Source organism: Pleurodeles waltl, chromosome 3_2 (genome assembly GCF_031143425.1).
Source record: "Pleurodeles waltl isolate 20211129_DDA chromosome 3_2, aPleWal1.hap1.20221129, whole genome shotgun sequence".
Classification (NCBI taxonomy): domain Eukaryota; kingdom Metazoa; phylum Chordata; class Amphibia; order Caudata; family Salamandridae; genus Pleurodeles; species Pleurodeles waltl.
Genome location: NC_090441.1, coordinates 44,955,767 through 44,973,021, shown reverse-complemented (window position 1 = coordinate 44,973,021; position 17,255 = coordinate 44,955,767).

The following is a 17,255-nucleotide window of genomic DNA, read 5'->3' as shown; positions in this document are numbered from 1 at the left end:
GCTTTTATATCCGCTTCTGTCCATTTCTTAGTTTCTGACACCCAGGCTGCTGTGTTGACGGGTGTTGCCTCCTTCCACATTAGTGTTATTTGTCTTTCTGCCAGCAACAAAGCCAGGTTGATACATTTACACTCACTCTTTAAGTGCTTTTGGTGTGTCATTAGTCCCAGTAGGGCAGCCTTGGGTGTGCTAAGTCCTGTCTTCCCTCATAGGGCGGCTATTGTGTCTGTGACCTTTGCCAAGTAGTTGCTTAGGCTTGAGCAAGCCCAAACCATATGAAAAAAACTCAACTTCTACTGTCTTGCATCTGGAGCAGGTGGCAGGCATTTTTGGGGGAATCGTTTTTCAGCTGTTTGGGAGTTAGGTAGGGTTGGCGAAGGAAGCAGAAATGGATCCATTTGAGGCAAGCGTTTCTAGACACTCTGGCTACACACTCAAGCACATTTATGCACTCAATATCTGTAGGAAGTACTAGCAGGCCTTCCTCTTGTTCAAGGACTTCTGTGCACTCAATGTCTGTAAGAGGTACTAGCAGGTCTTCCTCTCGTAAGGAATTTGATCTTCCCTCCACAATGTGGCAGCGGTGTTGGTGATAACTGTGTACACCTTTCTCATTGCTTTTTGCTTCCCGCTAATTGTTAATAGGCTCTGCACTGATCACTCTGTGGGGAGGAGGGTTCCTCCACTTCAAGCCCCCAAGTCACTCAGACCTTACACATAGTGAAGAAAGGGTCACTTGATTATGCTGTGCACTGAGCTCAAGTCTGCAACATGAGTTTGCCACTTCGTAGGCTTGGCTTACATTTAGCAGTCCTGTCCTGGCCTATTCATCTTGGATGGCTGCCCTTGTGATTGAGCAGAACACAGGCACTGCCCCCAGTAGCAGGGTCTAGCCTATCCCATTTCTTTTGCTGGTCTTTTTAAGGTATCTATACTATCATCTCTCGGTCGTCAGCACATCAGAACAGGCAATGGACTGTGGTGGGTAAGTCATATGGACTGCTTCGTATAGAATGTTTGTAATGGAATCTGAGGGATGCGGAATGGAACTCGATCTTGTGGGAGGAAGGAGAGAGAAGGACAAGTTAATTGGCCAACTGAAGCTCTTTAGGTTCAAATAAATACATTAACTTGCAAACTGCATGTTCCTTTCAACCCAACAATGTGGGGATGAGTGTGATAATCTGAAGAACTTACCCATGCATGTAAATCGTTGTGCTGAGGAGCCAAATTTTAAGGATTTTATTGCGTTACATTCCAGTTATATGTTGATCTACTCAGCAGTGAGCATTTTATTGATGTTCTCTGTGGATTACATTTACTTTGGCTTTGCGGGAAGACACCTTTGAGGAGTGTTTACCTTGGAATCCTATGATCCATTGTACACCATTCTGATGACGGCTTCACTGTAAGACGTGTCTTCATATCACAAGGTCACATGCTTCAACTCTTGAGTGGGGTGCTGCCTTCAGAGGTTTCTAGCACACAGGTAGATTCTGAGTGCCAACGTCATTGCGCAAGGTCACCTGGGACCTTTGTAGGGTAGCCATCTTCTGAGGATTGTTGGCACTTGTTTTGGCATAGTTCAATAATACTAAAGATAATTTCATTCATTAGAAAAAATTGTTGTAGCAGTTACAATGTGAGGTAATGGTGAGAAATTACATTTAGACTGAATTATATTTCACTTCAACTCCATTGATGTTGTAAATAAATGGAGCCAATTTATCATTACTTATATAACCCTGTGTTAAAGTGTGGCCATTGAACTAGTCCAACTTAGGGTGAAGAGCGGACTCTGAACAATTCCACTAGGTCAATATGAGTAATCCGATGTTTACAATCAGTCCACCTCAGGAATTTTGGCTGTCTGATTCTGATTCTTCTCTGAAGTCAGTGGAATGGAAATCTTACTTTTTGAACTACATAGGCGTGGTAGATGAAGCGAACAAAAATATTGTAGATCAGAGGTCATCCATATATATTTCAGAAGAAAAGGTAAATGTAGGATAATAAATTAAATCTTAAAGCTGTTGCAATAGGGAACATTTTGCGTACAGCAAACGTTGCCCAGCAATTAAACAAAAGTGTAGTAATTGTGGCACTATTGGGCATTTTGCTACAGTTTACAGGAAGAATAATTTACATGTGGAATGTGTATATGATAATAAAGGAATTCTAGATAGTTCATAATCCGAGAATGAGGAGTCAAATATTAATTTGGTCATGGGTATACGAAACAACTTAGTATTAAATACAAATAATGTTACTTGAAAGAACAAACCAACATGTTGGATGACCATTGGAGGGGTACAGTTCAAAATATATACAGACTCTGGGTCTCCATATGCCATCATAGATGAGGTAATGTGGAAAGAATCGTTAATTAATTCAGAAGGATAAGAGGAGAAAAGCTAGGCATGCTGAGGTTCAGGTGGTTCTCATTTAACTTGAAGAACAAACTTGTGGGGAATGATATATTGAAAAGAAAGAACCACCAGTTTGAGGGTGGCTCCATCAGACAGAGCTACATGTAGTATTAGACTCCAATAACATAGCAAGTTTTGATTGTTGAGGAGGGTGAAATAGTTGCAAAATTATTTTTACTTACATTGCCAAAAGGTTTCGGTTCAAATTTAGGGACGCTGAATGGGTATGAGAATAATATAATCGACAAGTAGAATTCCACTCCTAAGGTTCATAAAATAAACAATGTCCCTATAATGATTTGGGATGAAATTTCAAAAGAATTGTAGAAGTTGGTGTCTAATAGAATAACTGAGCCTATTAGGACAGCCAACTGAATTTCTCCAATAGTTGTGGCAAGACACAGCAATGGCAAAATTAGATTATGCTTTGATTTGCACCGTTTGAATGGATCACAGTCATGATATCGGAATCAACAATATTGTGTAAACAAAATTTTGTGTCAAAAATATTGTTTACAAAAATATTGATTTCCTATCCTTGTAATGGTAAGTACAAAAATGTCTACAAAATATCGTTTTACACAATTATCCTTAAAAATATACAAAAATATTGTTTCTTAATATATATATAGTTTAAAGTAGTAAATCTTAAATATTTTAATATATATCATCAATATAATGTACATTAAAAAAGCTCACTGATATTTAATGCTATGTACAAATATAGACTTATCTATGCACACATATACATTTTTTGTTTAATATGGGAAATAATGTATATACTATTGCGATTCCAATTTCTGCAACAGTCGAGAAATTGTAGGACCTCGGAGTTGTTAAATATATTATTACCACTCCAAACAGTGCAATAGTAGGGAAAATGTTGGACTTCAGAGAGGTTAAATTTAATATACCCATTCCAGTCTGTGCAGCAGTAGGGAAAGCATCGGACTTTGGAGGGGTAAGATTTACTACTCCCAACCCAGTCTGTAGGATTAAGACTTAAGGCCGGTTACGAGTTTGGCAGTCTGAGGACTTCCATGGCAGCAGCGGCAGTCCGACCGCCGTTGGCCTGGTGGTCGGACCACAGTATTACGATGCATGTGGTCCCATAGAGGAAAGACTGCCAAGGTCCCGCCGGCACCTCCAGGCAGTGCAGACTGTGGCAGTGGCGAGAGAGGCCAATGAGGCCGTGGGAGCCAGTATTTTCACCGGACAGTTTATGATTACGGCTTCCACCAACGTGACTATGGCGGTCCAACCACCACATCTCAGCTGGTGGAAACAGAGAGATTAAAGGAAGGAGCTGATCTGCATGCAGCATCACACATACTGTGCTGCCATGGAGCTGATCACACACATCCTGCCACTGCTGCTGCTCATAAATGGAGTCCAAAATCCATGCCACATGGAAGCAAGATGGCAAGACCACACAACTGCCCATGTTCAAAAACTCAACAACAGATTGAGGCGTGACCAACCACCTGGTATGTGGGTTATCATACCTGGACCAAGTACGCTTGTCATTGTGTCCTGGGTCAGAGTTGTTCACAACGAATGACCCATTCACAGCCACATGATGCCCCCTTTGACACAGCACCACCACACTCCACAAAAGCACACGTCTGCGCCTCCCAGTTTCAGGGACAGTGAAGTGTATAGAACATTGTGTCACACAACACCAGCACCACATCAACATCACACATAATTAAACTGACACCCTCACATTGCTCACATGCCATGGACTGTCGTGAGACTAAAGACACATATGTATGGATGTGTCATTTAACACAAATATCCCTTCCATGCAAAATCCCTGTAATAGACCCACACATATCACCGACATTGCAACACAGTGGAAGGTCAATGGGATGCACAATATTTTATTAGACAAATATTCAAAGCTCGCAATGTAAACATTGCCTGCACAACAGAGATGGGGGCATCAGTGACACTTCTGGAAGGATGCTGACCTGGACACATTTCACTTTGCACATGCCCCTAAAACACCATTTGCACAGGAACTGGCCCTTCATGTATCTCAGGGACAACCAATAGTAGAGCCAAGGGACACTCCATTCTGCCAAATGTGTAAGAGCAAGTCAAGAAAGCAAATACAACAGCAACAGCATGGGTCACACATTTAGATGAAGTATCTGGAAGGTACACACATCAAAATGGACACATGGTCAGTCAGATGTAAAGGTATCACAATTGAACACCCTCCATGTGTGGATAAACAAACCTCTAGCTTGCACACATGAGCCAAATGTTCAATCTACATCAGGGTACTAATCTAACACAATACATGCTGACATTGGCCAAGCCAAGATGAAATACCTACCATATCAAACTAAACAAAATGCAATGACACCCCAAACCACCCACATATCCATACAGTGCTGCCCACAAAGTCAGATCTTGACAACCACAGAAAATGGATCAGCAATCAGGGTGAAACATACACAACTGTAGGCATACAACACAAATTACAACAATATAATGGTAGAAAAATAATGGCAGGACAAATGTGTACCCAACATTTGCTGAATGGAAATGATGAAGAGCAAAGTCCATTGGCCAGTCCATATGTCAGTCCATGCACATTATTGCGCTCCAGCTTGACTCTGATCACTGCCAGAGAATCTCCACAGGAAGGGGCATCAAGTGGGCCAGGCAACTCAGGGATCATTCTTAGGTGGGGTGGGGTCGGATTTGGCATGGGTGGGTTTGGGAGAGGTGGGCTTTTTCTTAGGAGGGGTGGTCTTCTCCTTCAGAGGGGTGGTCTTCTCCTTAGGGGGGTGTGCTTTTTCTTCAGGGTTGGAGGGGTATGGGTGCTTGCAGAGGGTGCAGGTGTGACTGTCGAGGACCTGGATGTGGAAAGGATGAGTTGGGATGTGGGTGGGGTCCTCTTGGGTTTGGGAGGGGGTGGAGGTCACAGGGAAAGGGGCCAGTGCAAAAATGAAACTTTCCTTGGAAAAACAGGTAGGTTCTTCAGAAAGGATTGGGTTTGAGAGGTTGAGGGAGTGGTTGTCTTGCTTGTGGGTGTTGATGCTGCCGGTGTGTGCATGTTTGAGGTATGTTTATGTTTGGGTGGTGTCTGTTGCATGTGTGAGTGTGGGTATTTGTGTTTCTTGGGGGGCTGTGAGGTGGAGGTGCTGGGTGATGTGGAGGTGAGGGTTGTGTGTGTGGGTGTTGGGGTGGTATCTGAGGGTGTGATGGCTGTGTTTGTGGGTGTTGGGTGGTGTCTGGGGATATGGTGGATGTGGTGTATGTGTTTGTGTCTGTTGAGGTGGTGTCTGTGAGTATGGTGGATGTGGTGGATCTGTCTGTGTGTGTTAGAGTGGTGTTCCGGTGTATGGTATCTGGAGTGTGTGGATCTGTGGGTGTTGAGGTGGTATCTAGGGGTAAGTTAGTTGTGGTGGATGTGTCACTGGGTGTTGTGGTGGTGTCTGTGGGTACGGTGGTTGTGGTGTGTGGGTGGTGTTGTCTGTGGGAATGGTGGTTGTTGAGGTCTATGTGAGTGACTGTTGAGTGCTTGTGTGCTGGTGTGTCTTGTGGTGCTTGTGTTTATGTGTGCTGCTTGCGTGTTTTGAGGTGGGTATGTGCAGATGTGTCTGTGTGCTTAGAACAGGTAGGAGAATAGGGAATTTGGATTGGGAAGAGGTAGGTGGTAGGGGAGACGATTCGGGGGTGGATGGCTGCCATCAGTGGGGAGGCCAGAGCCTGGAAAGACATCTGTAGGCCAGACATGACACTATGAATGCCTTCAAGGTACACAACCATCTGCTGGAACTGGCTGCCCTGCACGTGGATGGCATTCAGAATGGCAGTCTGACCCACAGAGATACTCCTCAGGAGGTCAATAGCCTCCTCACTCAGGGTAGCAGGGGTGATAGGGCGAAGGATGAGCAGGCACTGCCAACTGGGTGGGGAGCAACAGGGAGGGTGGCGATGAAACTGGGGGTGGTGGACAAAGATGGAACAGGAGCAAGTCCTGATGGGTCCCCCATCACTGTGGAGTGGCCACTGGAGGAAGAATCAGAAGATGATGAGGTTGATCCTGTCTTCTCCATGGCACTCCCCTCACCATCTGGGCCACTAGTTCCCTCTGTGTTGGTCGTCTCATGACTGGAGGTACCGTGGCCAGCTGCTTCCCCACTTAGTTTTGCCCTGTCTCCTCTGCTTGCCTGGGTTGATGCTGAAATTACGAAGACAAATAGGGTCACAGCATGTTCCTAATCATACATGAACAATCAATGTGATTAGCAAACATTACCATGATGTACAGAAGTCCCCAGCCATAAGCTACAGCAAAGTGGCTCCAACATTTGTCACACTATATGCATGCATGCTACATGAACTGTCAACAGTTGCTCACAGGAAATTCTGAGTCACAGACAACTCTAATTGCATGGGTGAAGTTGTGTAATGACAGTACCCACTGAACAAGTAGAAGACCTTATCACCCTCAATGGTCTGCCTCATGTAGCATTCCTCAGTTACCTGTTGTCATACAATAGTAGGGCAATGGCAAGTTAATTTACACATATTCCACACAAGGTCATGCATCCAGCTAATCTTCATATACACAATTCCACATCATGAAGAAATGATGGCCAAATGATCACACCACGCTGCTGACAGAAGTACAGTAGCCAGACGAAGGTGAAAGGGAAACACCCATGTCACACTGGAAAAAAATCAACAATGGTCAACTCATTATGTGTACGTTGTCTAAATGGACTCATGGAGGTTGTACTAATGTTGCTTGGAGAGATAACACATCTTCCACAGAAATGTACACTGGACACAAGTTGGGCAAAATCTCAGGGAGATACATCTACAAAATCCACACAACCAATCAGATTTTGCTGTCTTGATTGGTACTCCTGACAATACCATACTCTAATTGCATCAGTAGTAGCCAAGAGACATTTGAATGTTGTAGAGGCCCAGGGATTCTCAAGTACTTGCAGAAGGTACTTAACATGTTGCCCAATTGGAAGCCATTTCACTGTCTCTTCATGTCATGCAAGCACAGATTCCCTTGGATGAATGGTTGTACACAACCACATATGATTCCCACAGAACTGCAAGTCACTCCATGATGCATGTCAACATTTAGGTAACAAACCTTCCCCATTTCACATGTGCAAACCACTTTGCTACATGATTCTACATCAATGGCGTGGAAATGCACACTATGGGTAAAAACTGTTATCCTACCTGTCATGTCCTTCAGATGTACATGCCAAATTACATGCAATGACAGGTGAGGATATGTGTGAGCCACCAATCAATGGTGAAACACTCCTGCCAGTGGCACCACATGAACTGTAACCCCATCACATATGTCCAATTCCAAACACATGTTGGCATGCACACATATTTGAGGGAATTCAGACATCATCCCATGAAGACAGGGAGACCATGCATGAAACAGCAGTGAAAATGATTTGATTTACCTGTACCTCTGGTGAGCCATAGAGCTGACCATACAGGGAAAGAACCTCATCCATAAGCTTCTCCAGCTCCTCTGGAGAGAAGGCAGGGGCCCTTTCACATGCTGGTTGTGGTATGATTGCTCCCAGAGGCAGCACACAGCAGCTGAAGTGGTAGAGGTGCTGATGGCAGCAGTGTCAGGAGTCAATGAGTAAATTCACAAAATGTGGCGTACACATACGCCATGTGTGCAGTCATAACCACTGATGGGCACAGCCATTGCCCCATGGCTACTACAGGCAACAACGTTAGCCTATGACTGTGTCCGCCACGCTTGAAACCACCCACCAGAGCTGTAATGTGTACTGGGTGTAATGTATTTCCAGTCAGAAATACTTTGCCACATGATTTTGTTGCTATATATCATGTATTTTGTTGTGGATATAGTGACTAATGTTCCAACTCATGTTTTTTCACACATAGGTACCCTGGGAGAGGGAGGAGATGACAACTTCCAGTGTACTATCCATTGCCAGATCTTCAAACCATGGAAGAACGTCACATCATAAAACAGTACCATCTGAATAGGCAAGCAATTGTGGATTTATGTCGTCAGTTGGAGCCAGATCTGATACCAGAAAACAGTAATCCAACCTGTATACTACCCATTTTTCAACTCATGGCAGTATTGCACTTCCTGGCCACAGGGTCCTTCCAATATACAGTGGCCATATCTGGTGATATGTCCCAACCTATATTCAGTCTTGTGTTAAGAGATATTCCTTCAGCAATAATGAAACAGATTGACAGCTATATCAGGTTCCCCCGATGGTAGGATTTAGCCGATGTGAAGGCTGACTTCTATGTTTTTGCTCGCCTCCCACAAGTGCCACTGATGGCACACATGTTGCCTTGGTGCCACCGCAGGAGAGTGAACAAGTCTATCGCTACAGGAAAAACTTCCATTCTATCAACTTGCAAGTTGTCTGCCTGTCAGACCTCTACATCTCAAACATCTGTGCCTGGTTCCCTGGTTGAGTCCATGATTCCTTTGTAATGTGGAACAGCACCATACCTCCAGCTGATGTCACAACTGCATCAAAGAGGGCTTGGCAGGTGGTAAGGCACATCTTTCCTTATTTGTGTGAGCAATGTCAGGTGCTACAATCATGAAGTGAGTGACTCATTGTTAAACTTATGTCTCATTCCAATACAGGAGACTCAGCATATCCAAACTGTCCTTGGTTATTGACTCTACTGAGAAATCAAACTATGCCAGGGGAAGACTGCTTCAATGAGGCCCCTGGAAGAACACGGCAGGCAGTGGAGCGGGCTTTTGGGCTCCTGAAGTCCAGATTTTGCTCTCTGGACAGGACTGGTGGAACCCTCCTCTACTCACCTGGGAATGTGTGTCAGATCACTGTGGCATGCTCCATGCTCCATAACATCGCCCTGCGGAGGAATATCTCTTACATCCCAGAGGAAGGGGAGCCTGCAGTGCCACCGAGTAACAATCCTGAAATGCCAAATGAAGATGATAGTGGTGAAGGAAGGAGCTGACTTGCGACAAGATCTCATCGCCAGCTTCTACTCATGAGTGTAAGTATGTCATGTGATGTCATTACTTGGACTGTACAATGAACTGTATTTGTGATAATGTGTATTGTAAAATGTTGGAAATAGTTAGGGAGCTGATGCTGAGTCAAAATCAGCCAAAGGGTGTTTGACACTACTAACCCACAGAAAGAGAGAACCCTAGAAACCCTATTTACATACTTCTCAGTTTTTCCTGGGTCTCCAGACGCCGTCTTGGCTGGAGCACGCCCCTACGTCCCCTGGAGTGCCAAGTTGATCGGTGGTGCCCTCTCGGAGGAGGACGAACCTGAAGGGGAAAAGAAAACACCATTAAGAACAAAGGAAGACAAGGGAGAGAAGAGACCTAGAGAACTTCAACACAAAGGGACACGAGGGGAAGAACAAGAACTAAAATCACAGAAAGTTTTCAAATAAAAGCACTTAAGCAGCATACCGTGTCTCGCGAATCCTTCCCTCATACAACAAGAACAGGGGCCCTAACCCAGCCCACCACAAGGACATTAAGGAAACGTTGTATTGCTGGCAGTTGTGGATGTCTTACCATCTGTACCATTTGGATTCTTTGCTGGATGTCTTCGCTTGTTAGTGGGGGTTGGGGTGGGAATCAGTTGTTGCAGAGGCAGGGGTGTCTGTGGGTGTTTGTGCCTCTGGCAGGGCCTCCATTCCTGTAGCTGCCGCAGAGGTACTTTGGCGTGATGTAGTTGCCACACAGGAAGGGGTAGATATTAGGATGAAAGCCCCGCTCAGGGTGGTGTTGATTTCCCTCAGCATTCCTGTTAGGGTGCCCATTTCGTTGTTATGGGCATCAAGTTTTTCAATCATGACCCTCTGAAGCAGCTTCATTTCCCGGAGTACAGCCAACACCTGGCCCTTCATGCCTTGGGACTCCTGATAGACTCTCATGATGTGGCTGATGGTGCCCTACTGAACTCACTTTGCTGGCCCACAACATCCCTCCCACGCACCTTACCCCCACAAGCCGGGCCCTTGGCACAGGGTGCCCTCTCCAACTGGGTTCTGGACCGTCAATATCAGGAGTGTCGAGTTGCACCTCAGGATCTGAGACGGGGGCTCAAGATGGTGGAAACTGTGCTAGGTATACAGGTTGGGGGTGCATTGTTGTATGGGATGTTGATGAAACAGGGATAGGAGGTAAGGTTTTGGGCACAGGGACACTCACTGTTGCCATCTGACCAGGTTGCCCGGATGGGCTAGGATCATCCGCCACATCCACAAGTCGAGGAATGTGGTCATCACAGAGGGCTTTATACAGGGGGGCAGTAGGTGTCTGTTCTGTGGCCTCTGTGTGCCCAGTGGCAGCTCGACCTGTTGATGAAGGAAGTACATGGTTACTGGTTGAAGTGTTACATCTATCTCCAAAGGTTTTGTGTTACAGTAAGCAGAGACATTGGACATTCTTGAGCTGATGGTTAGCCTACTGTACCATGCTACCATGGTATTGGAGTATTTGATATAACGTGTGTGAGTTTGCCTAAACTATGTGACTGAAGATGAGATGTGCACACAAATTGCACTTTGGATGATGGGATGAAATTGACATATTACCACCAGTGAAGCCAACACCATGGAGAGGCAACATATGCCTTTGACCATTTGGAGGCCTAGATGAGTGAGATACAGGCAAACAAAGAACTGTGTTGTGTATGAACTGCAGTCATCATGTCTGCAGTGGTCTGTCAATGTGTTTGCTGCGGATACCAGTCCAGGGTTGCAGTTTGAGGCCTTAGACCTACTTAGTGTACACACTTGGTAAGGTGTCATTCCTGTCCTCAATAGTTTAAGCTTGGGATAGAAGGTCAAGATTGAGCTAGGTAGACAGATATGTCTCTGAGTTGAGCATGATCTGTATATTGCTCACTCCCAGGTGGGCACACATCATTTGAGAGTTATCAAACAGGTAGAGTCGGGCAAGTGACCACTGGGCTGGTGGTTGGAATTACAGAAACAGGGCCTATTGTGCTTTACAGTCAGGTCACTCCCTCTACTTCCCAAGACGTGACAAATGGTATCCTCCCAGCTGAGTACACTACAATTGAGAGTCAACAAACAGGGGTATATGGGCAAGTGAACACTGGACTGGTGGTTGTAGGTACAGAAACAGGGCCTATTGGGCTTTGCAGTCAGGTCACTCCCTCTAGTTCCCAACACTTGACAAATGGTATATTCCCACCAGGTAGGTCATCTTCATTTAAGAGTTTACTAACAGATGTACGGGGGCAAGTGACCTCTGAGCTGGTGGTTGGAATTACAGTCACATGGCCTCCTGGGATTTGCAGTCAGGCCACTACCTCTATTTCCCACACTAGACAAATATTGGCTATTACATTTCTGCCGGGGGACTGCATTTAGAATTGAGCATACATTTACATGCTGAAATATACCATGATTCCCAGGATGATTTTTTGATATGGAAAGGCTTACAGGCACCATTTCGACTTATGGCATGTGATGGGCCTTGGAAGCTGTACTGTTGGGTCCAACAATACACATTGACAGTTTTACATCTCAGAAACTCTGAGTATTGAACGTTGGTGAAGTACATGAATGATACAGCAACAGTTTTTGTGTAGTAACTTACCAGACTCCACTCCCCCAGGTATTCCTGTCAAGCCCTCAGGATGCACAATGGCCAAGACCTTTTCCTCCCAGGATAAGTGTCTTAATGGGGCATTGGGAGGGCCACTGCAAGTCTTGTTGGCCTCCATATGTTGCCTGGAGGCCAGGGACGCACCTTGCCCCTCAGGTCATTCCACCTCTTCCTATAATCCTACTTAGTGCTCATGGTGGTGCCTACAGCATTCACTCTGTCGACGATCCTTTGCCACATTTCCATGTTCCTAGAGGAGTATGCTCGACTTGGGCTCCAAACAATTGTGGCTCTTCTCTTATGATTTCATCCACCATGAAGCTCAACTCATCTTCAGAGAAACGGGGATTTTTGGGACCCAATAAAGTGGGTGACAGGGACTTACTTAACAGAGGACGTGCAATAGGGAGTGAATGGACAAAAGTGTGTACAAGGGGTTAAATGGGATGGTGAAAAAAGGGGTGCCTTATCTATCAATTTAAAGAATACGGTGGTCTCTGTTGTCTTTCTTGCAGAGGAAATGCAAAGGATTGTAGTCTGTGAAAGGGTATGTTTCATGGGGTGATTTGCAAGTGTGTCCGCTGGAGCAATGTGTGTTAGATGTGTTGTTTTTGAATTTGTCAAATGTGCACTTGTCTGTTAGTTCGCTGAGTGTGTACCGCTGTGGTCAACCACCACTGGCTGCAAGGGGACAGCTACGGCAACTGCTTGTTTGTAATAGGCTTGGTCGTTGGCAACGGCGCTGGAGGTCGGACCGCCTAGATGCAATAACGCCGTGCCGCTGGCGGTCTGCCTTTTTGCTTGGCGGGTAACGGTTCTGCCTCTTTACATCACAATACAGAGGGCTAGGGTCCACCGACGCAGCGGTTTTTTCTAGGTTTGCCAACATGGTGCTCTGGTTGTCCGACCACCAAACTCGTAATCAGGGCCTATCTCCATGCCAGGCTATGCAACAGTAGAGAAAGGATTGGACTTTGGAGAAGTTTAATTTACTATTCCCACTCCAGTTTTTGCCACAGTTGGTTAAGCATTGGACAGTCTGTGCAACAGTAAGGAAAACGTTGACTTCAGAGGGGTAACATTTACTACTCCCACTCTGGTCTAAGCAACAGAAGGTAAACTACTTCACTTTACATTATGTACTTGAATAACCCTATTAATTCAGAAAAATATAAAGATTATTACTTAACATAAAATGTATATGCAAAAGAAATAAAAAAAATACAATTATCCAATTTACAAAATTAATAAAAAAGTAATAATTTTCAATTAAAAAATAATGCTTATTTAAGCATTGCTTAGTTACATTTCCACCCTATAGACGTACACACCTCTCAACTCACACCTATACCATAATGAAAATCAGTATAACAACATTTACATAATTGGTAAACAATTCCATAACTATTTAACAATAGTTAATTGTTAATTAATTATTTTTGAATTAACTTCCCACCTTGCAGCACCACAAACCCAGCAGCCCACACCTAAAATATAACATATATAACTACAGAATTTACATAATTATTAATCAATTACATATTTAATTAAACAATAATAATTATTTTTACAATTTAATTAACTTCCTACTGTATACTCCTAAAAACCTGGGAACCCACAGCTAAAATATAACTAAAATAAATCAATATTACATAATGGACATGATTTTTAATCAATAGAATAATTGATTATAAATTATAATTAACTGTTAATTATTACTTAATTGACTTCCCACCTTATACCCCTACAAACCCATCAGCCCGCATCTGAAATATAATGAAAATATATGATAATTACACTAATTGACATAATTAATAATCAATTAAATATTTCATAATAAATGATACATTAATTGTTAATTAATTATTACACAATTAACATTCAACCCTATACCATTACAAATGCAGCAACACACACATAAAATATAAAAAATAATTAATCAATATTACATAATGAATATCAATCACATGCTTTCTTAAAAATATGAATTAATTATTAATGAATTATTACTCACTTAACTTCCCACCCTACCCCCTACAAAGGCAACAACCCGGTACAACACTACAAATCACTATTAACAATTAAATTAAACATGCTAAATCACTTGAAATTTCCAACTATATTTAAAAAAATCAATACCAATTATACAACCAATGCTAACACATAAAATTAAGATATAAACTAAAACACATTAAATGAGTTAAAAAACGATAGTCTTTACAACTATATTATTGAAAACGATATTTACAACAATATTCTTAACAACAATATTACTTACCTGAAAAATAATATTCTTGATGATATTTCTGTATCACAATATTTTTGCATCACAATAGCTCCAACAGGGGCTATCACGGCTTCTTGACTGAGTCACTTCCAACAGTCCGATGCCACTTGCGTGGAAGTGCGGCCCACTCACGGACTCGCATGGACCCCGGGCACGAATCTTGGTGTGGGAAAACTGAGCTGATTGCAGAAGCCCCTAACTTTTTGCCCCCATTTTCTCACTTATGCTGTTGTTGTCCTGACTCTGATGGTGCCATTAGCACTGCTAAACAGTCCAAAGGCCAGTGCTCTGATGAAAATTACCTATACAAATTAGGCTAATTATAATTGGCCGTGCCAACCTACCTGTAAGTCCCTAGAATATGGTAGGGCATGTAGGTTTAGGGATCCCAGCATAGGTAGTACACCTCGTGGTGTACTGCTGTGGTGCCCAGTGTCATTCTAAAGGCAGGCCTGCCTTTCTGGCTGCTTTTAAGTTAAAGTTAACCTCAAATTCGAATTTGGAATTAAAAGTTCTTTCAAAGTTATTTCAAGTTTGGTATCAAATTTATTGTTATAATAAATCCAACAACTTGCCATTGTTGACTTTAATATAACTAACCGAATGAAAGGGGTTTAGAACGCTTTGCAAAAGTTGCCAACTTCAGCCCTGTAGTGCCCTTCTTTGATTGGCCAGCCTCTAGCAGCCTGGCCAGGCTGCCTTGATGAGGTGTGAAGTGGCTAAACACAAAGGAAGTGCCTGGGGGAGGAGCTCTGCCTCAACAGATGGCAGAACAGAATGGGGGGAGAGCAGTCAAACTGGTCTTCAAAGGAGGGAAGGACATTTGAAACAGCATCTGTACCTCCCCCACTTCCTACAAACCCAGACAGCCACGTGCCCCCTGATTAGATTAGGAGAGGGCTGGAAAGGGGTGTACCCAGGGAAACCTAAACTCTGAGATTGAATGTTTGCCATCTTGGATTTTGGGAGAGTGTTGCTCCCTAGGATTGATTTTTGCTATACTTCCCAGGGAGTGGTCAATCAAGAGGGTGGTGGTCTGCAGGTGATTGGTCAATAGGCCCCCCGTGCTTTCCACCCTAGGAGCAAGAATAATACTTGCAGGGCTGCATCCCACCTCAGATCCGTACAAGGAACAAGACAAAGAAGAAGGAGGACTGCCCTGCTGGACCCCTGACCTGCAACTGGACACTGCACTCTGAAGGACTGTACCAGCTACACATTTGGGCTTCACCACTAAAAGGACTTTGCCTGTCTTCTACTGCTTCAAGAAGGGACGCTGTGTTTGTAACAGGGAGAAAATAGCTGACCAGAGTCCCCTCCATCAAGCCCTGAAGAAACTGACCAGCTGGTTAGTGGCTGGTAGTCATTTTTGGATTTCAACCAGGTGCATTCTGGGAGTTGGATTCCTAACCCTCAAGGAGCAACTCAGAGCTTCTGGAACCTTGGGGTTGTTGTGGACTCCTAAAGGACCTTCAAAGACCTTCTAGAGCCCAAGACTTCTAGAATTTCACAGAGGCTTGTGGAAAGGCAATCCGCCAACAATGACTCAAAATCGGCTTGCTGGTTTGGGTCATCTGACATCAGAGAGAGTAAAAGGCTCCAAAAAAGATTCTAAGTCTAAAAGTAGAAAGTTGACCGAGGCTTGCCGCACAGCGTATCCGAAGAGGACTCAAGGGAGGTCAGCTTCAATTTCAGGTTCATCATGAACGAAGATTTCTGTCACCAAAAATCATCTAAGTCTGAACGTAGAATCCTTCAGTGAGGTCTCCTGCGACGCGTATCCGAAGAGGGCTCCAGGGAGGTCGGATCCAACTTGTGACTTCGTCCCAGGGAAGAAAATCTTCAAGAAAAAGTCAAGTCCGAAGGTAAAACTGTGACCAAGGCCTCCCACTCAAGTAGCCAAGCCGGGCTCCATCGCGGTTGGCCTCAAATTTCGACTTTGCCCCAGTCGTGTGAGAACAGATGTCCAGATTGGCACTTTTGATTTCTATGCCCTAGAAAAGTTCCCTTTATTGGATTTTTGTCATTTTAGTGTCATCTTAAAGATAAAAATATACTCAATTTTTATAAATTGATGTTGAATATTTATTGGGTTTTACTTATTTACTGTTTTGTGATTTTTAAATGCTTTACGCACCTGTCTCTTAAGTTAAGCCTAACTGTTCATTGCCAAGCTACCAAGGGTTGAGCTGGTATCCATTTATTGAGACCTGACTGGACCTAGTGGGGGGTTGTGGCCTACTGCTAAGTGTAGGTACTTACCTGCCCTTACCAATAATCCACTTTCCAACACTTGGAAAATGATCAGAAAACAAAGACGTTGCACTGAGTCAGGGAGGTGAGGCGTAACTGTAGCTAGTGCGGCGTCAGTCCCTTACTGCTACCAAGGAGATGAGGCGTCAGTTCCTTACTGCTAGGCAGGGGAGGTGAGGTGTCAGTTCCTCATGGATGCAGCAGAGGTGATGCGGCGTTGGTGGCGAGGCGTGGGTTCCGTACAACAAGGCGAGGTAGATCAATCCAGCAAGTCAAGATACAAGGGGTCGCGATAACACCATGGGGCCACAGGTACTGTTAGGGGTGTTGATGACACAGCGCACAGGACTCACACTGTGGCGGGTCTTCAGGTCGTGGTCATTGCACTGAGTGGGGACCATGGCACCGGCGCAGGCAGCAGTGCAGAGACAGACAGCGGCGCCCGTTCAGAAGTTGCTCTGGAGTCGTTTCTACTTGGCTGCACCAGAGCTCACGTCCAAGGACCCAGGAACTGGATTTAGCACCACTTGGCAAGGCTCAGTACGGGAGCCCAGGCACTGGCAGGTGAAGTATTTGATGGCCCTGAGACTTCTTAACATGAGGCAAGTTAATTTCAAGCCCTTGGAGAACCTTGGAT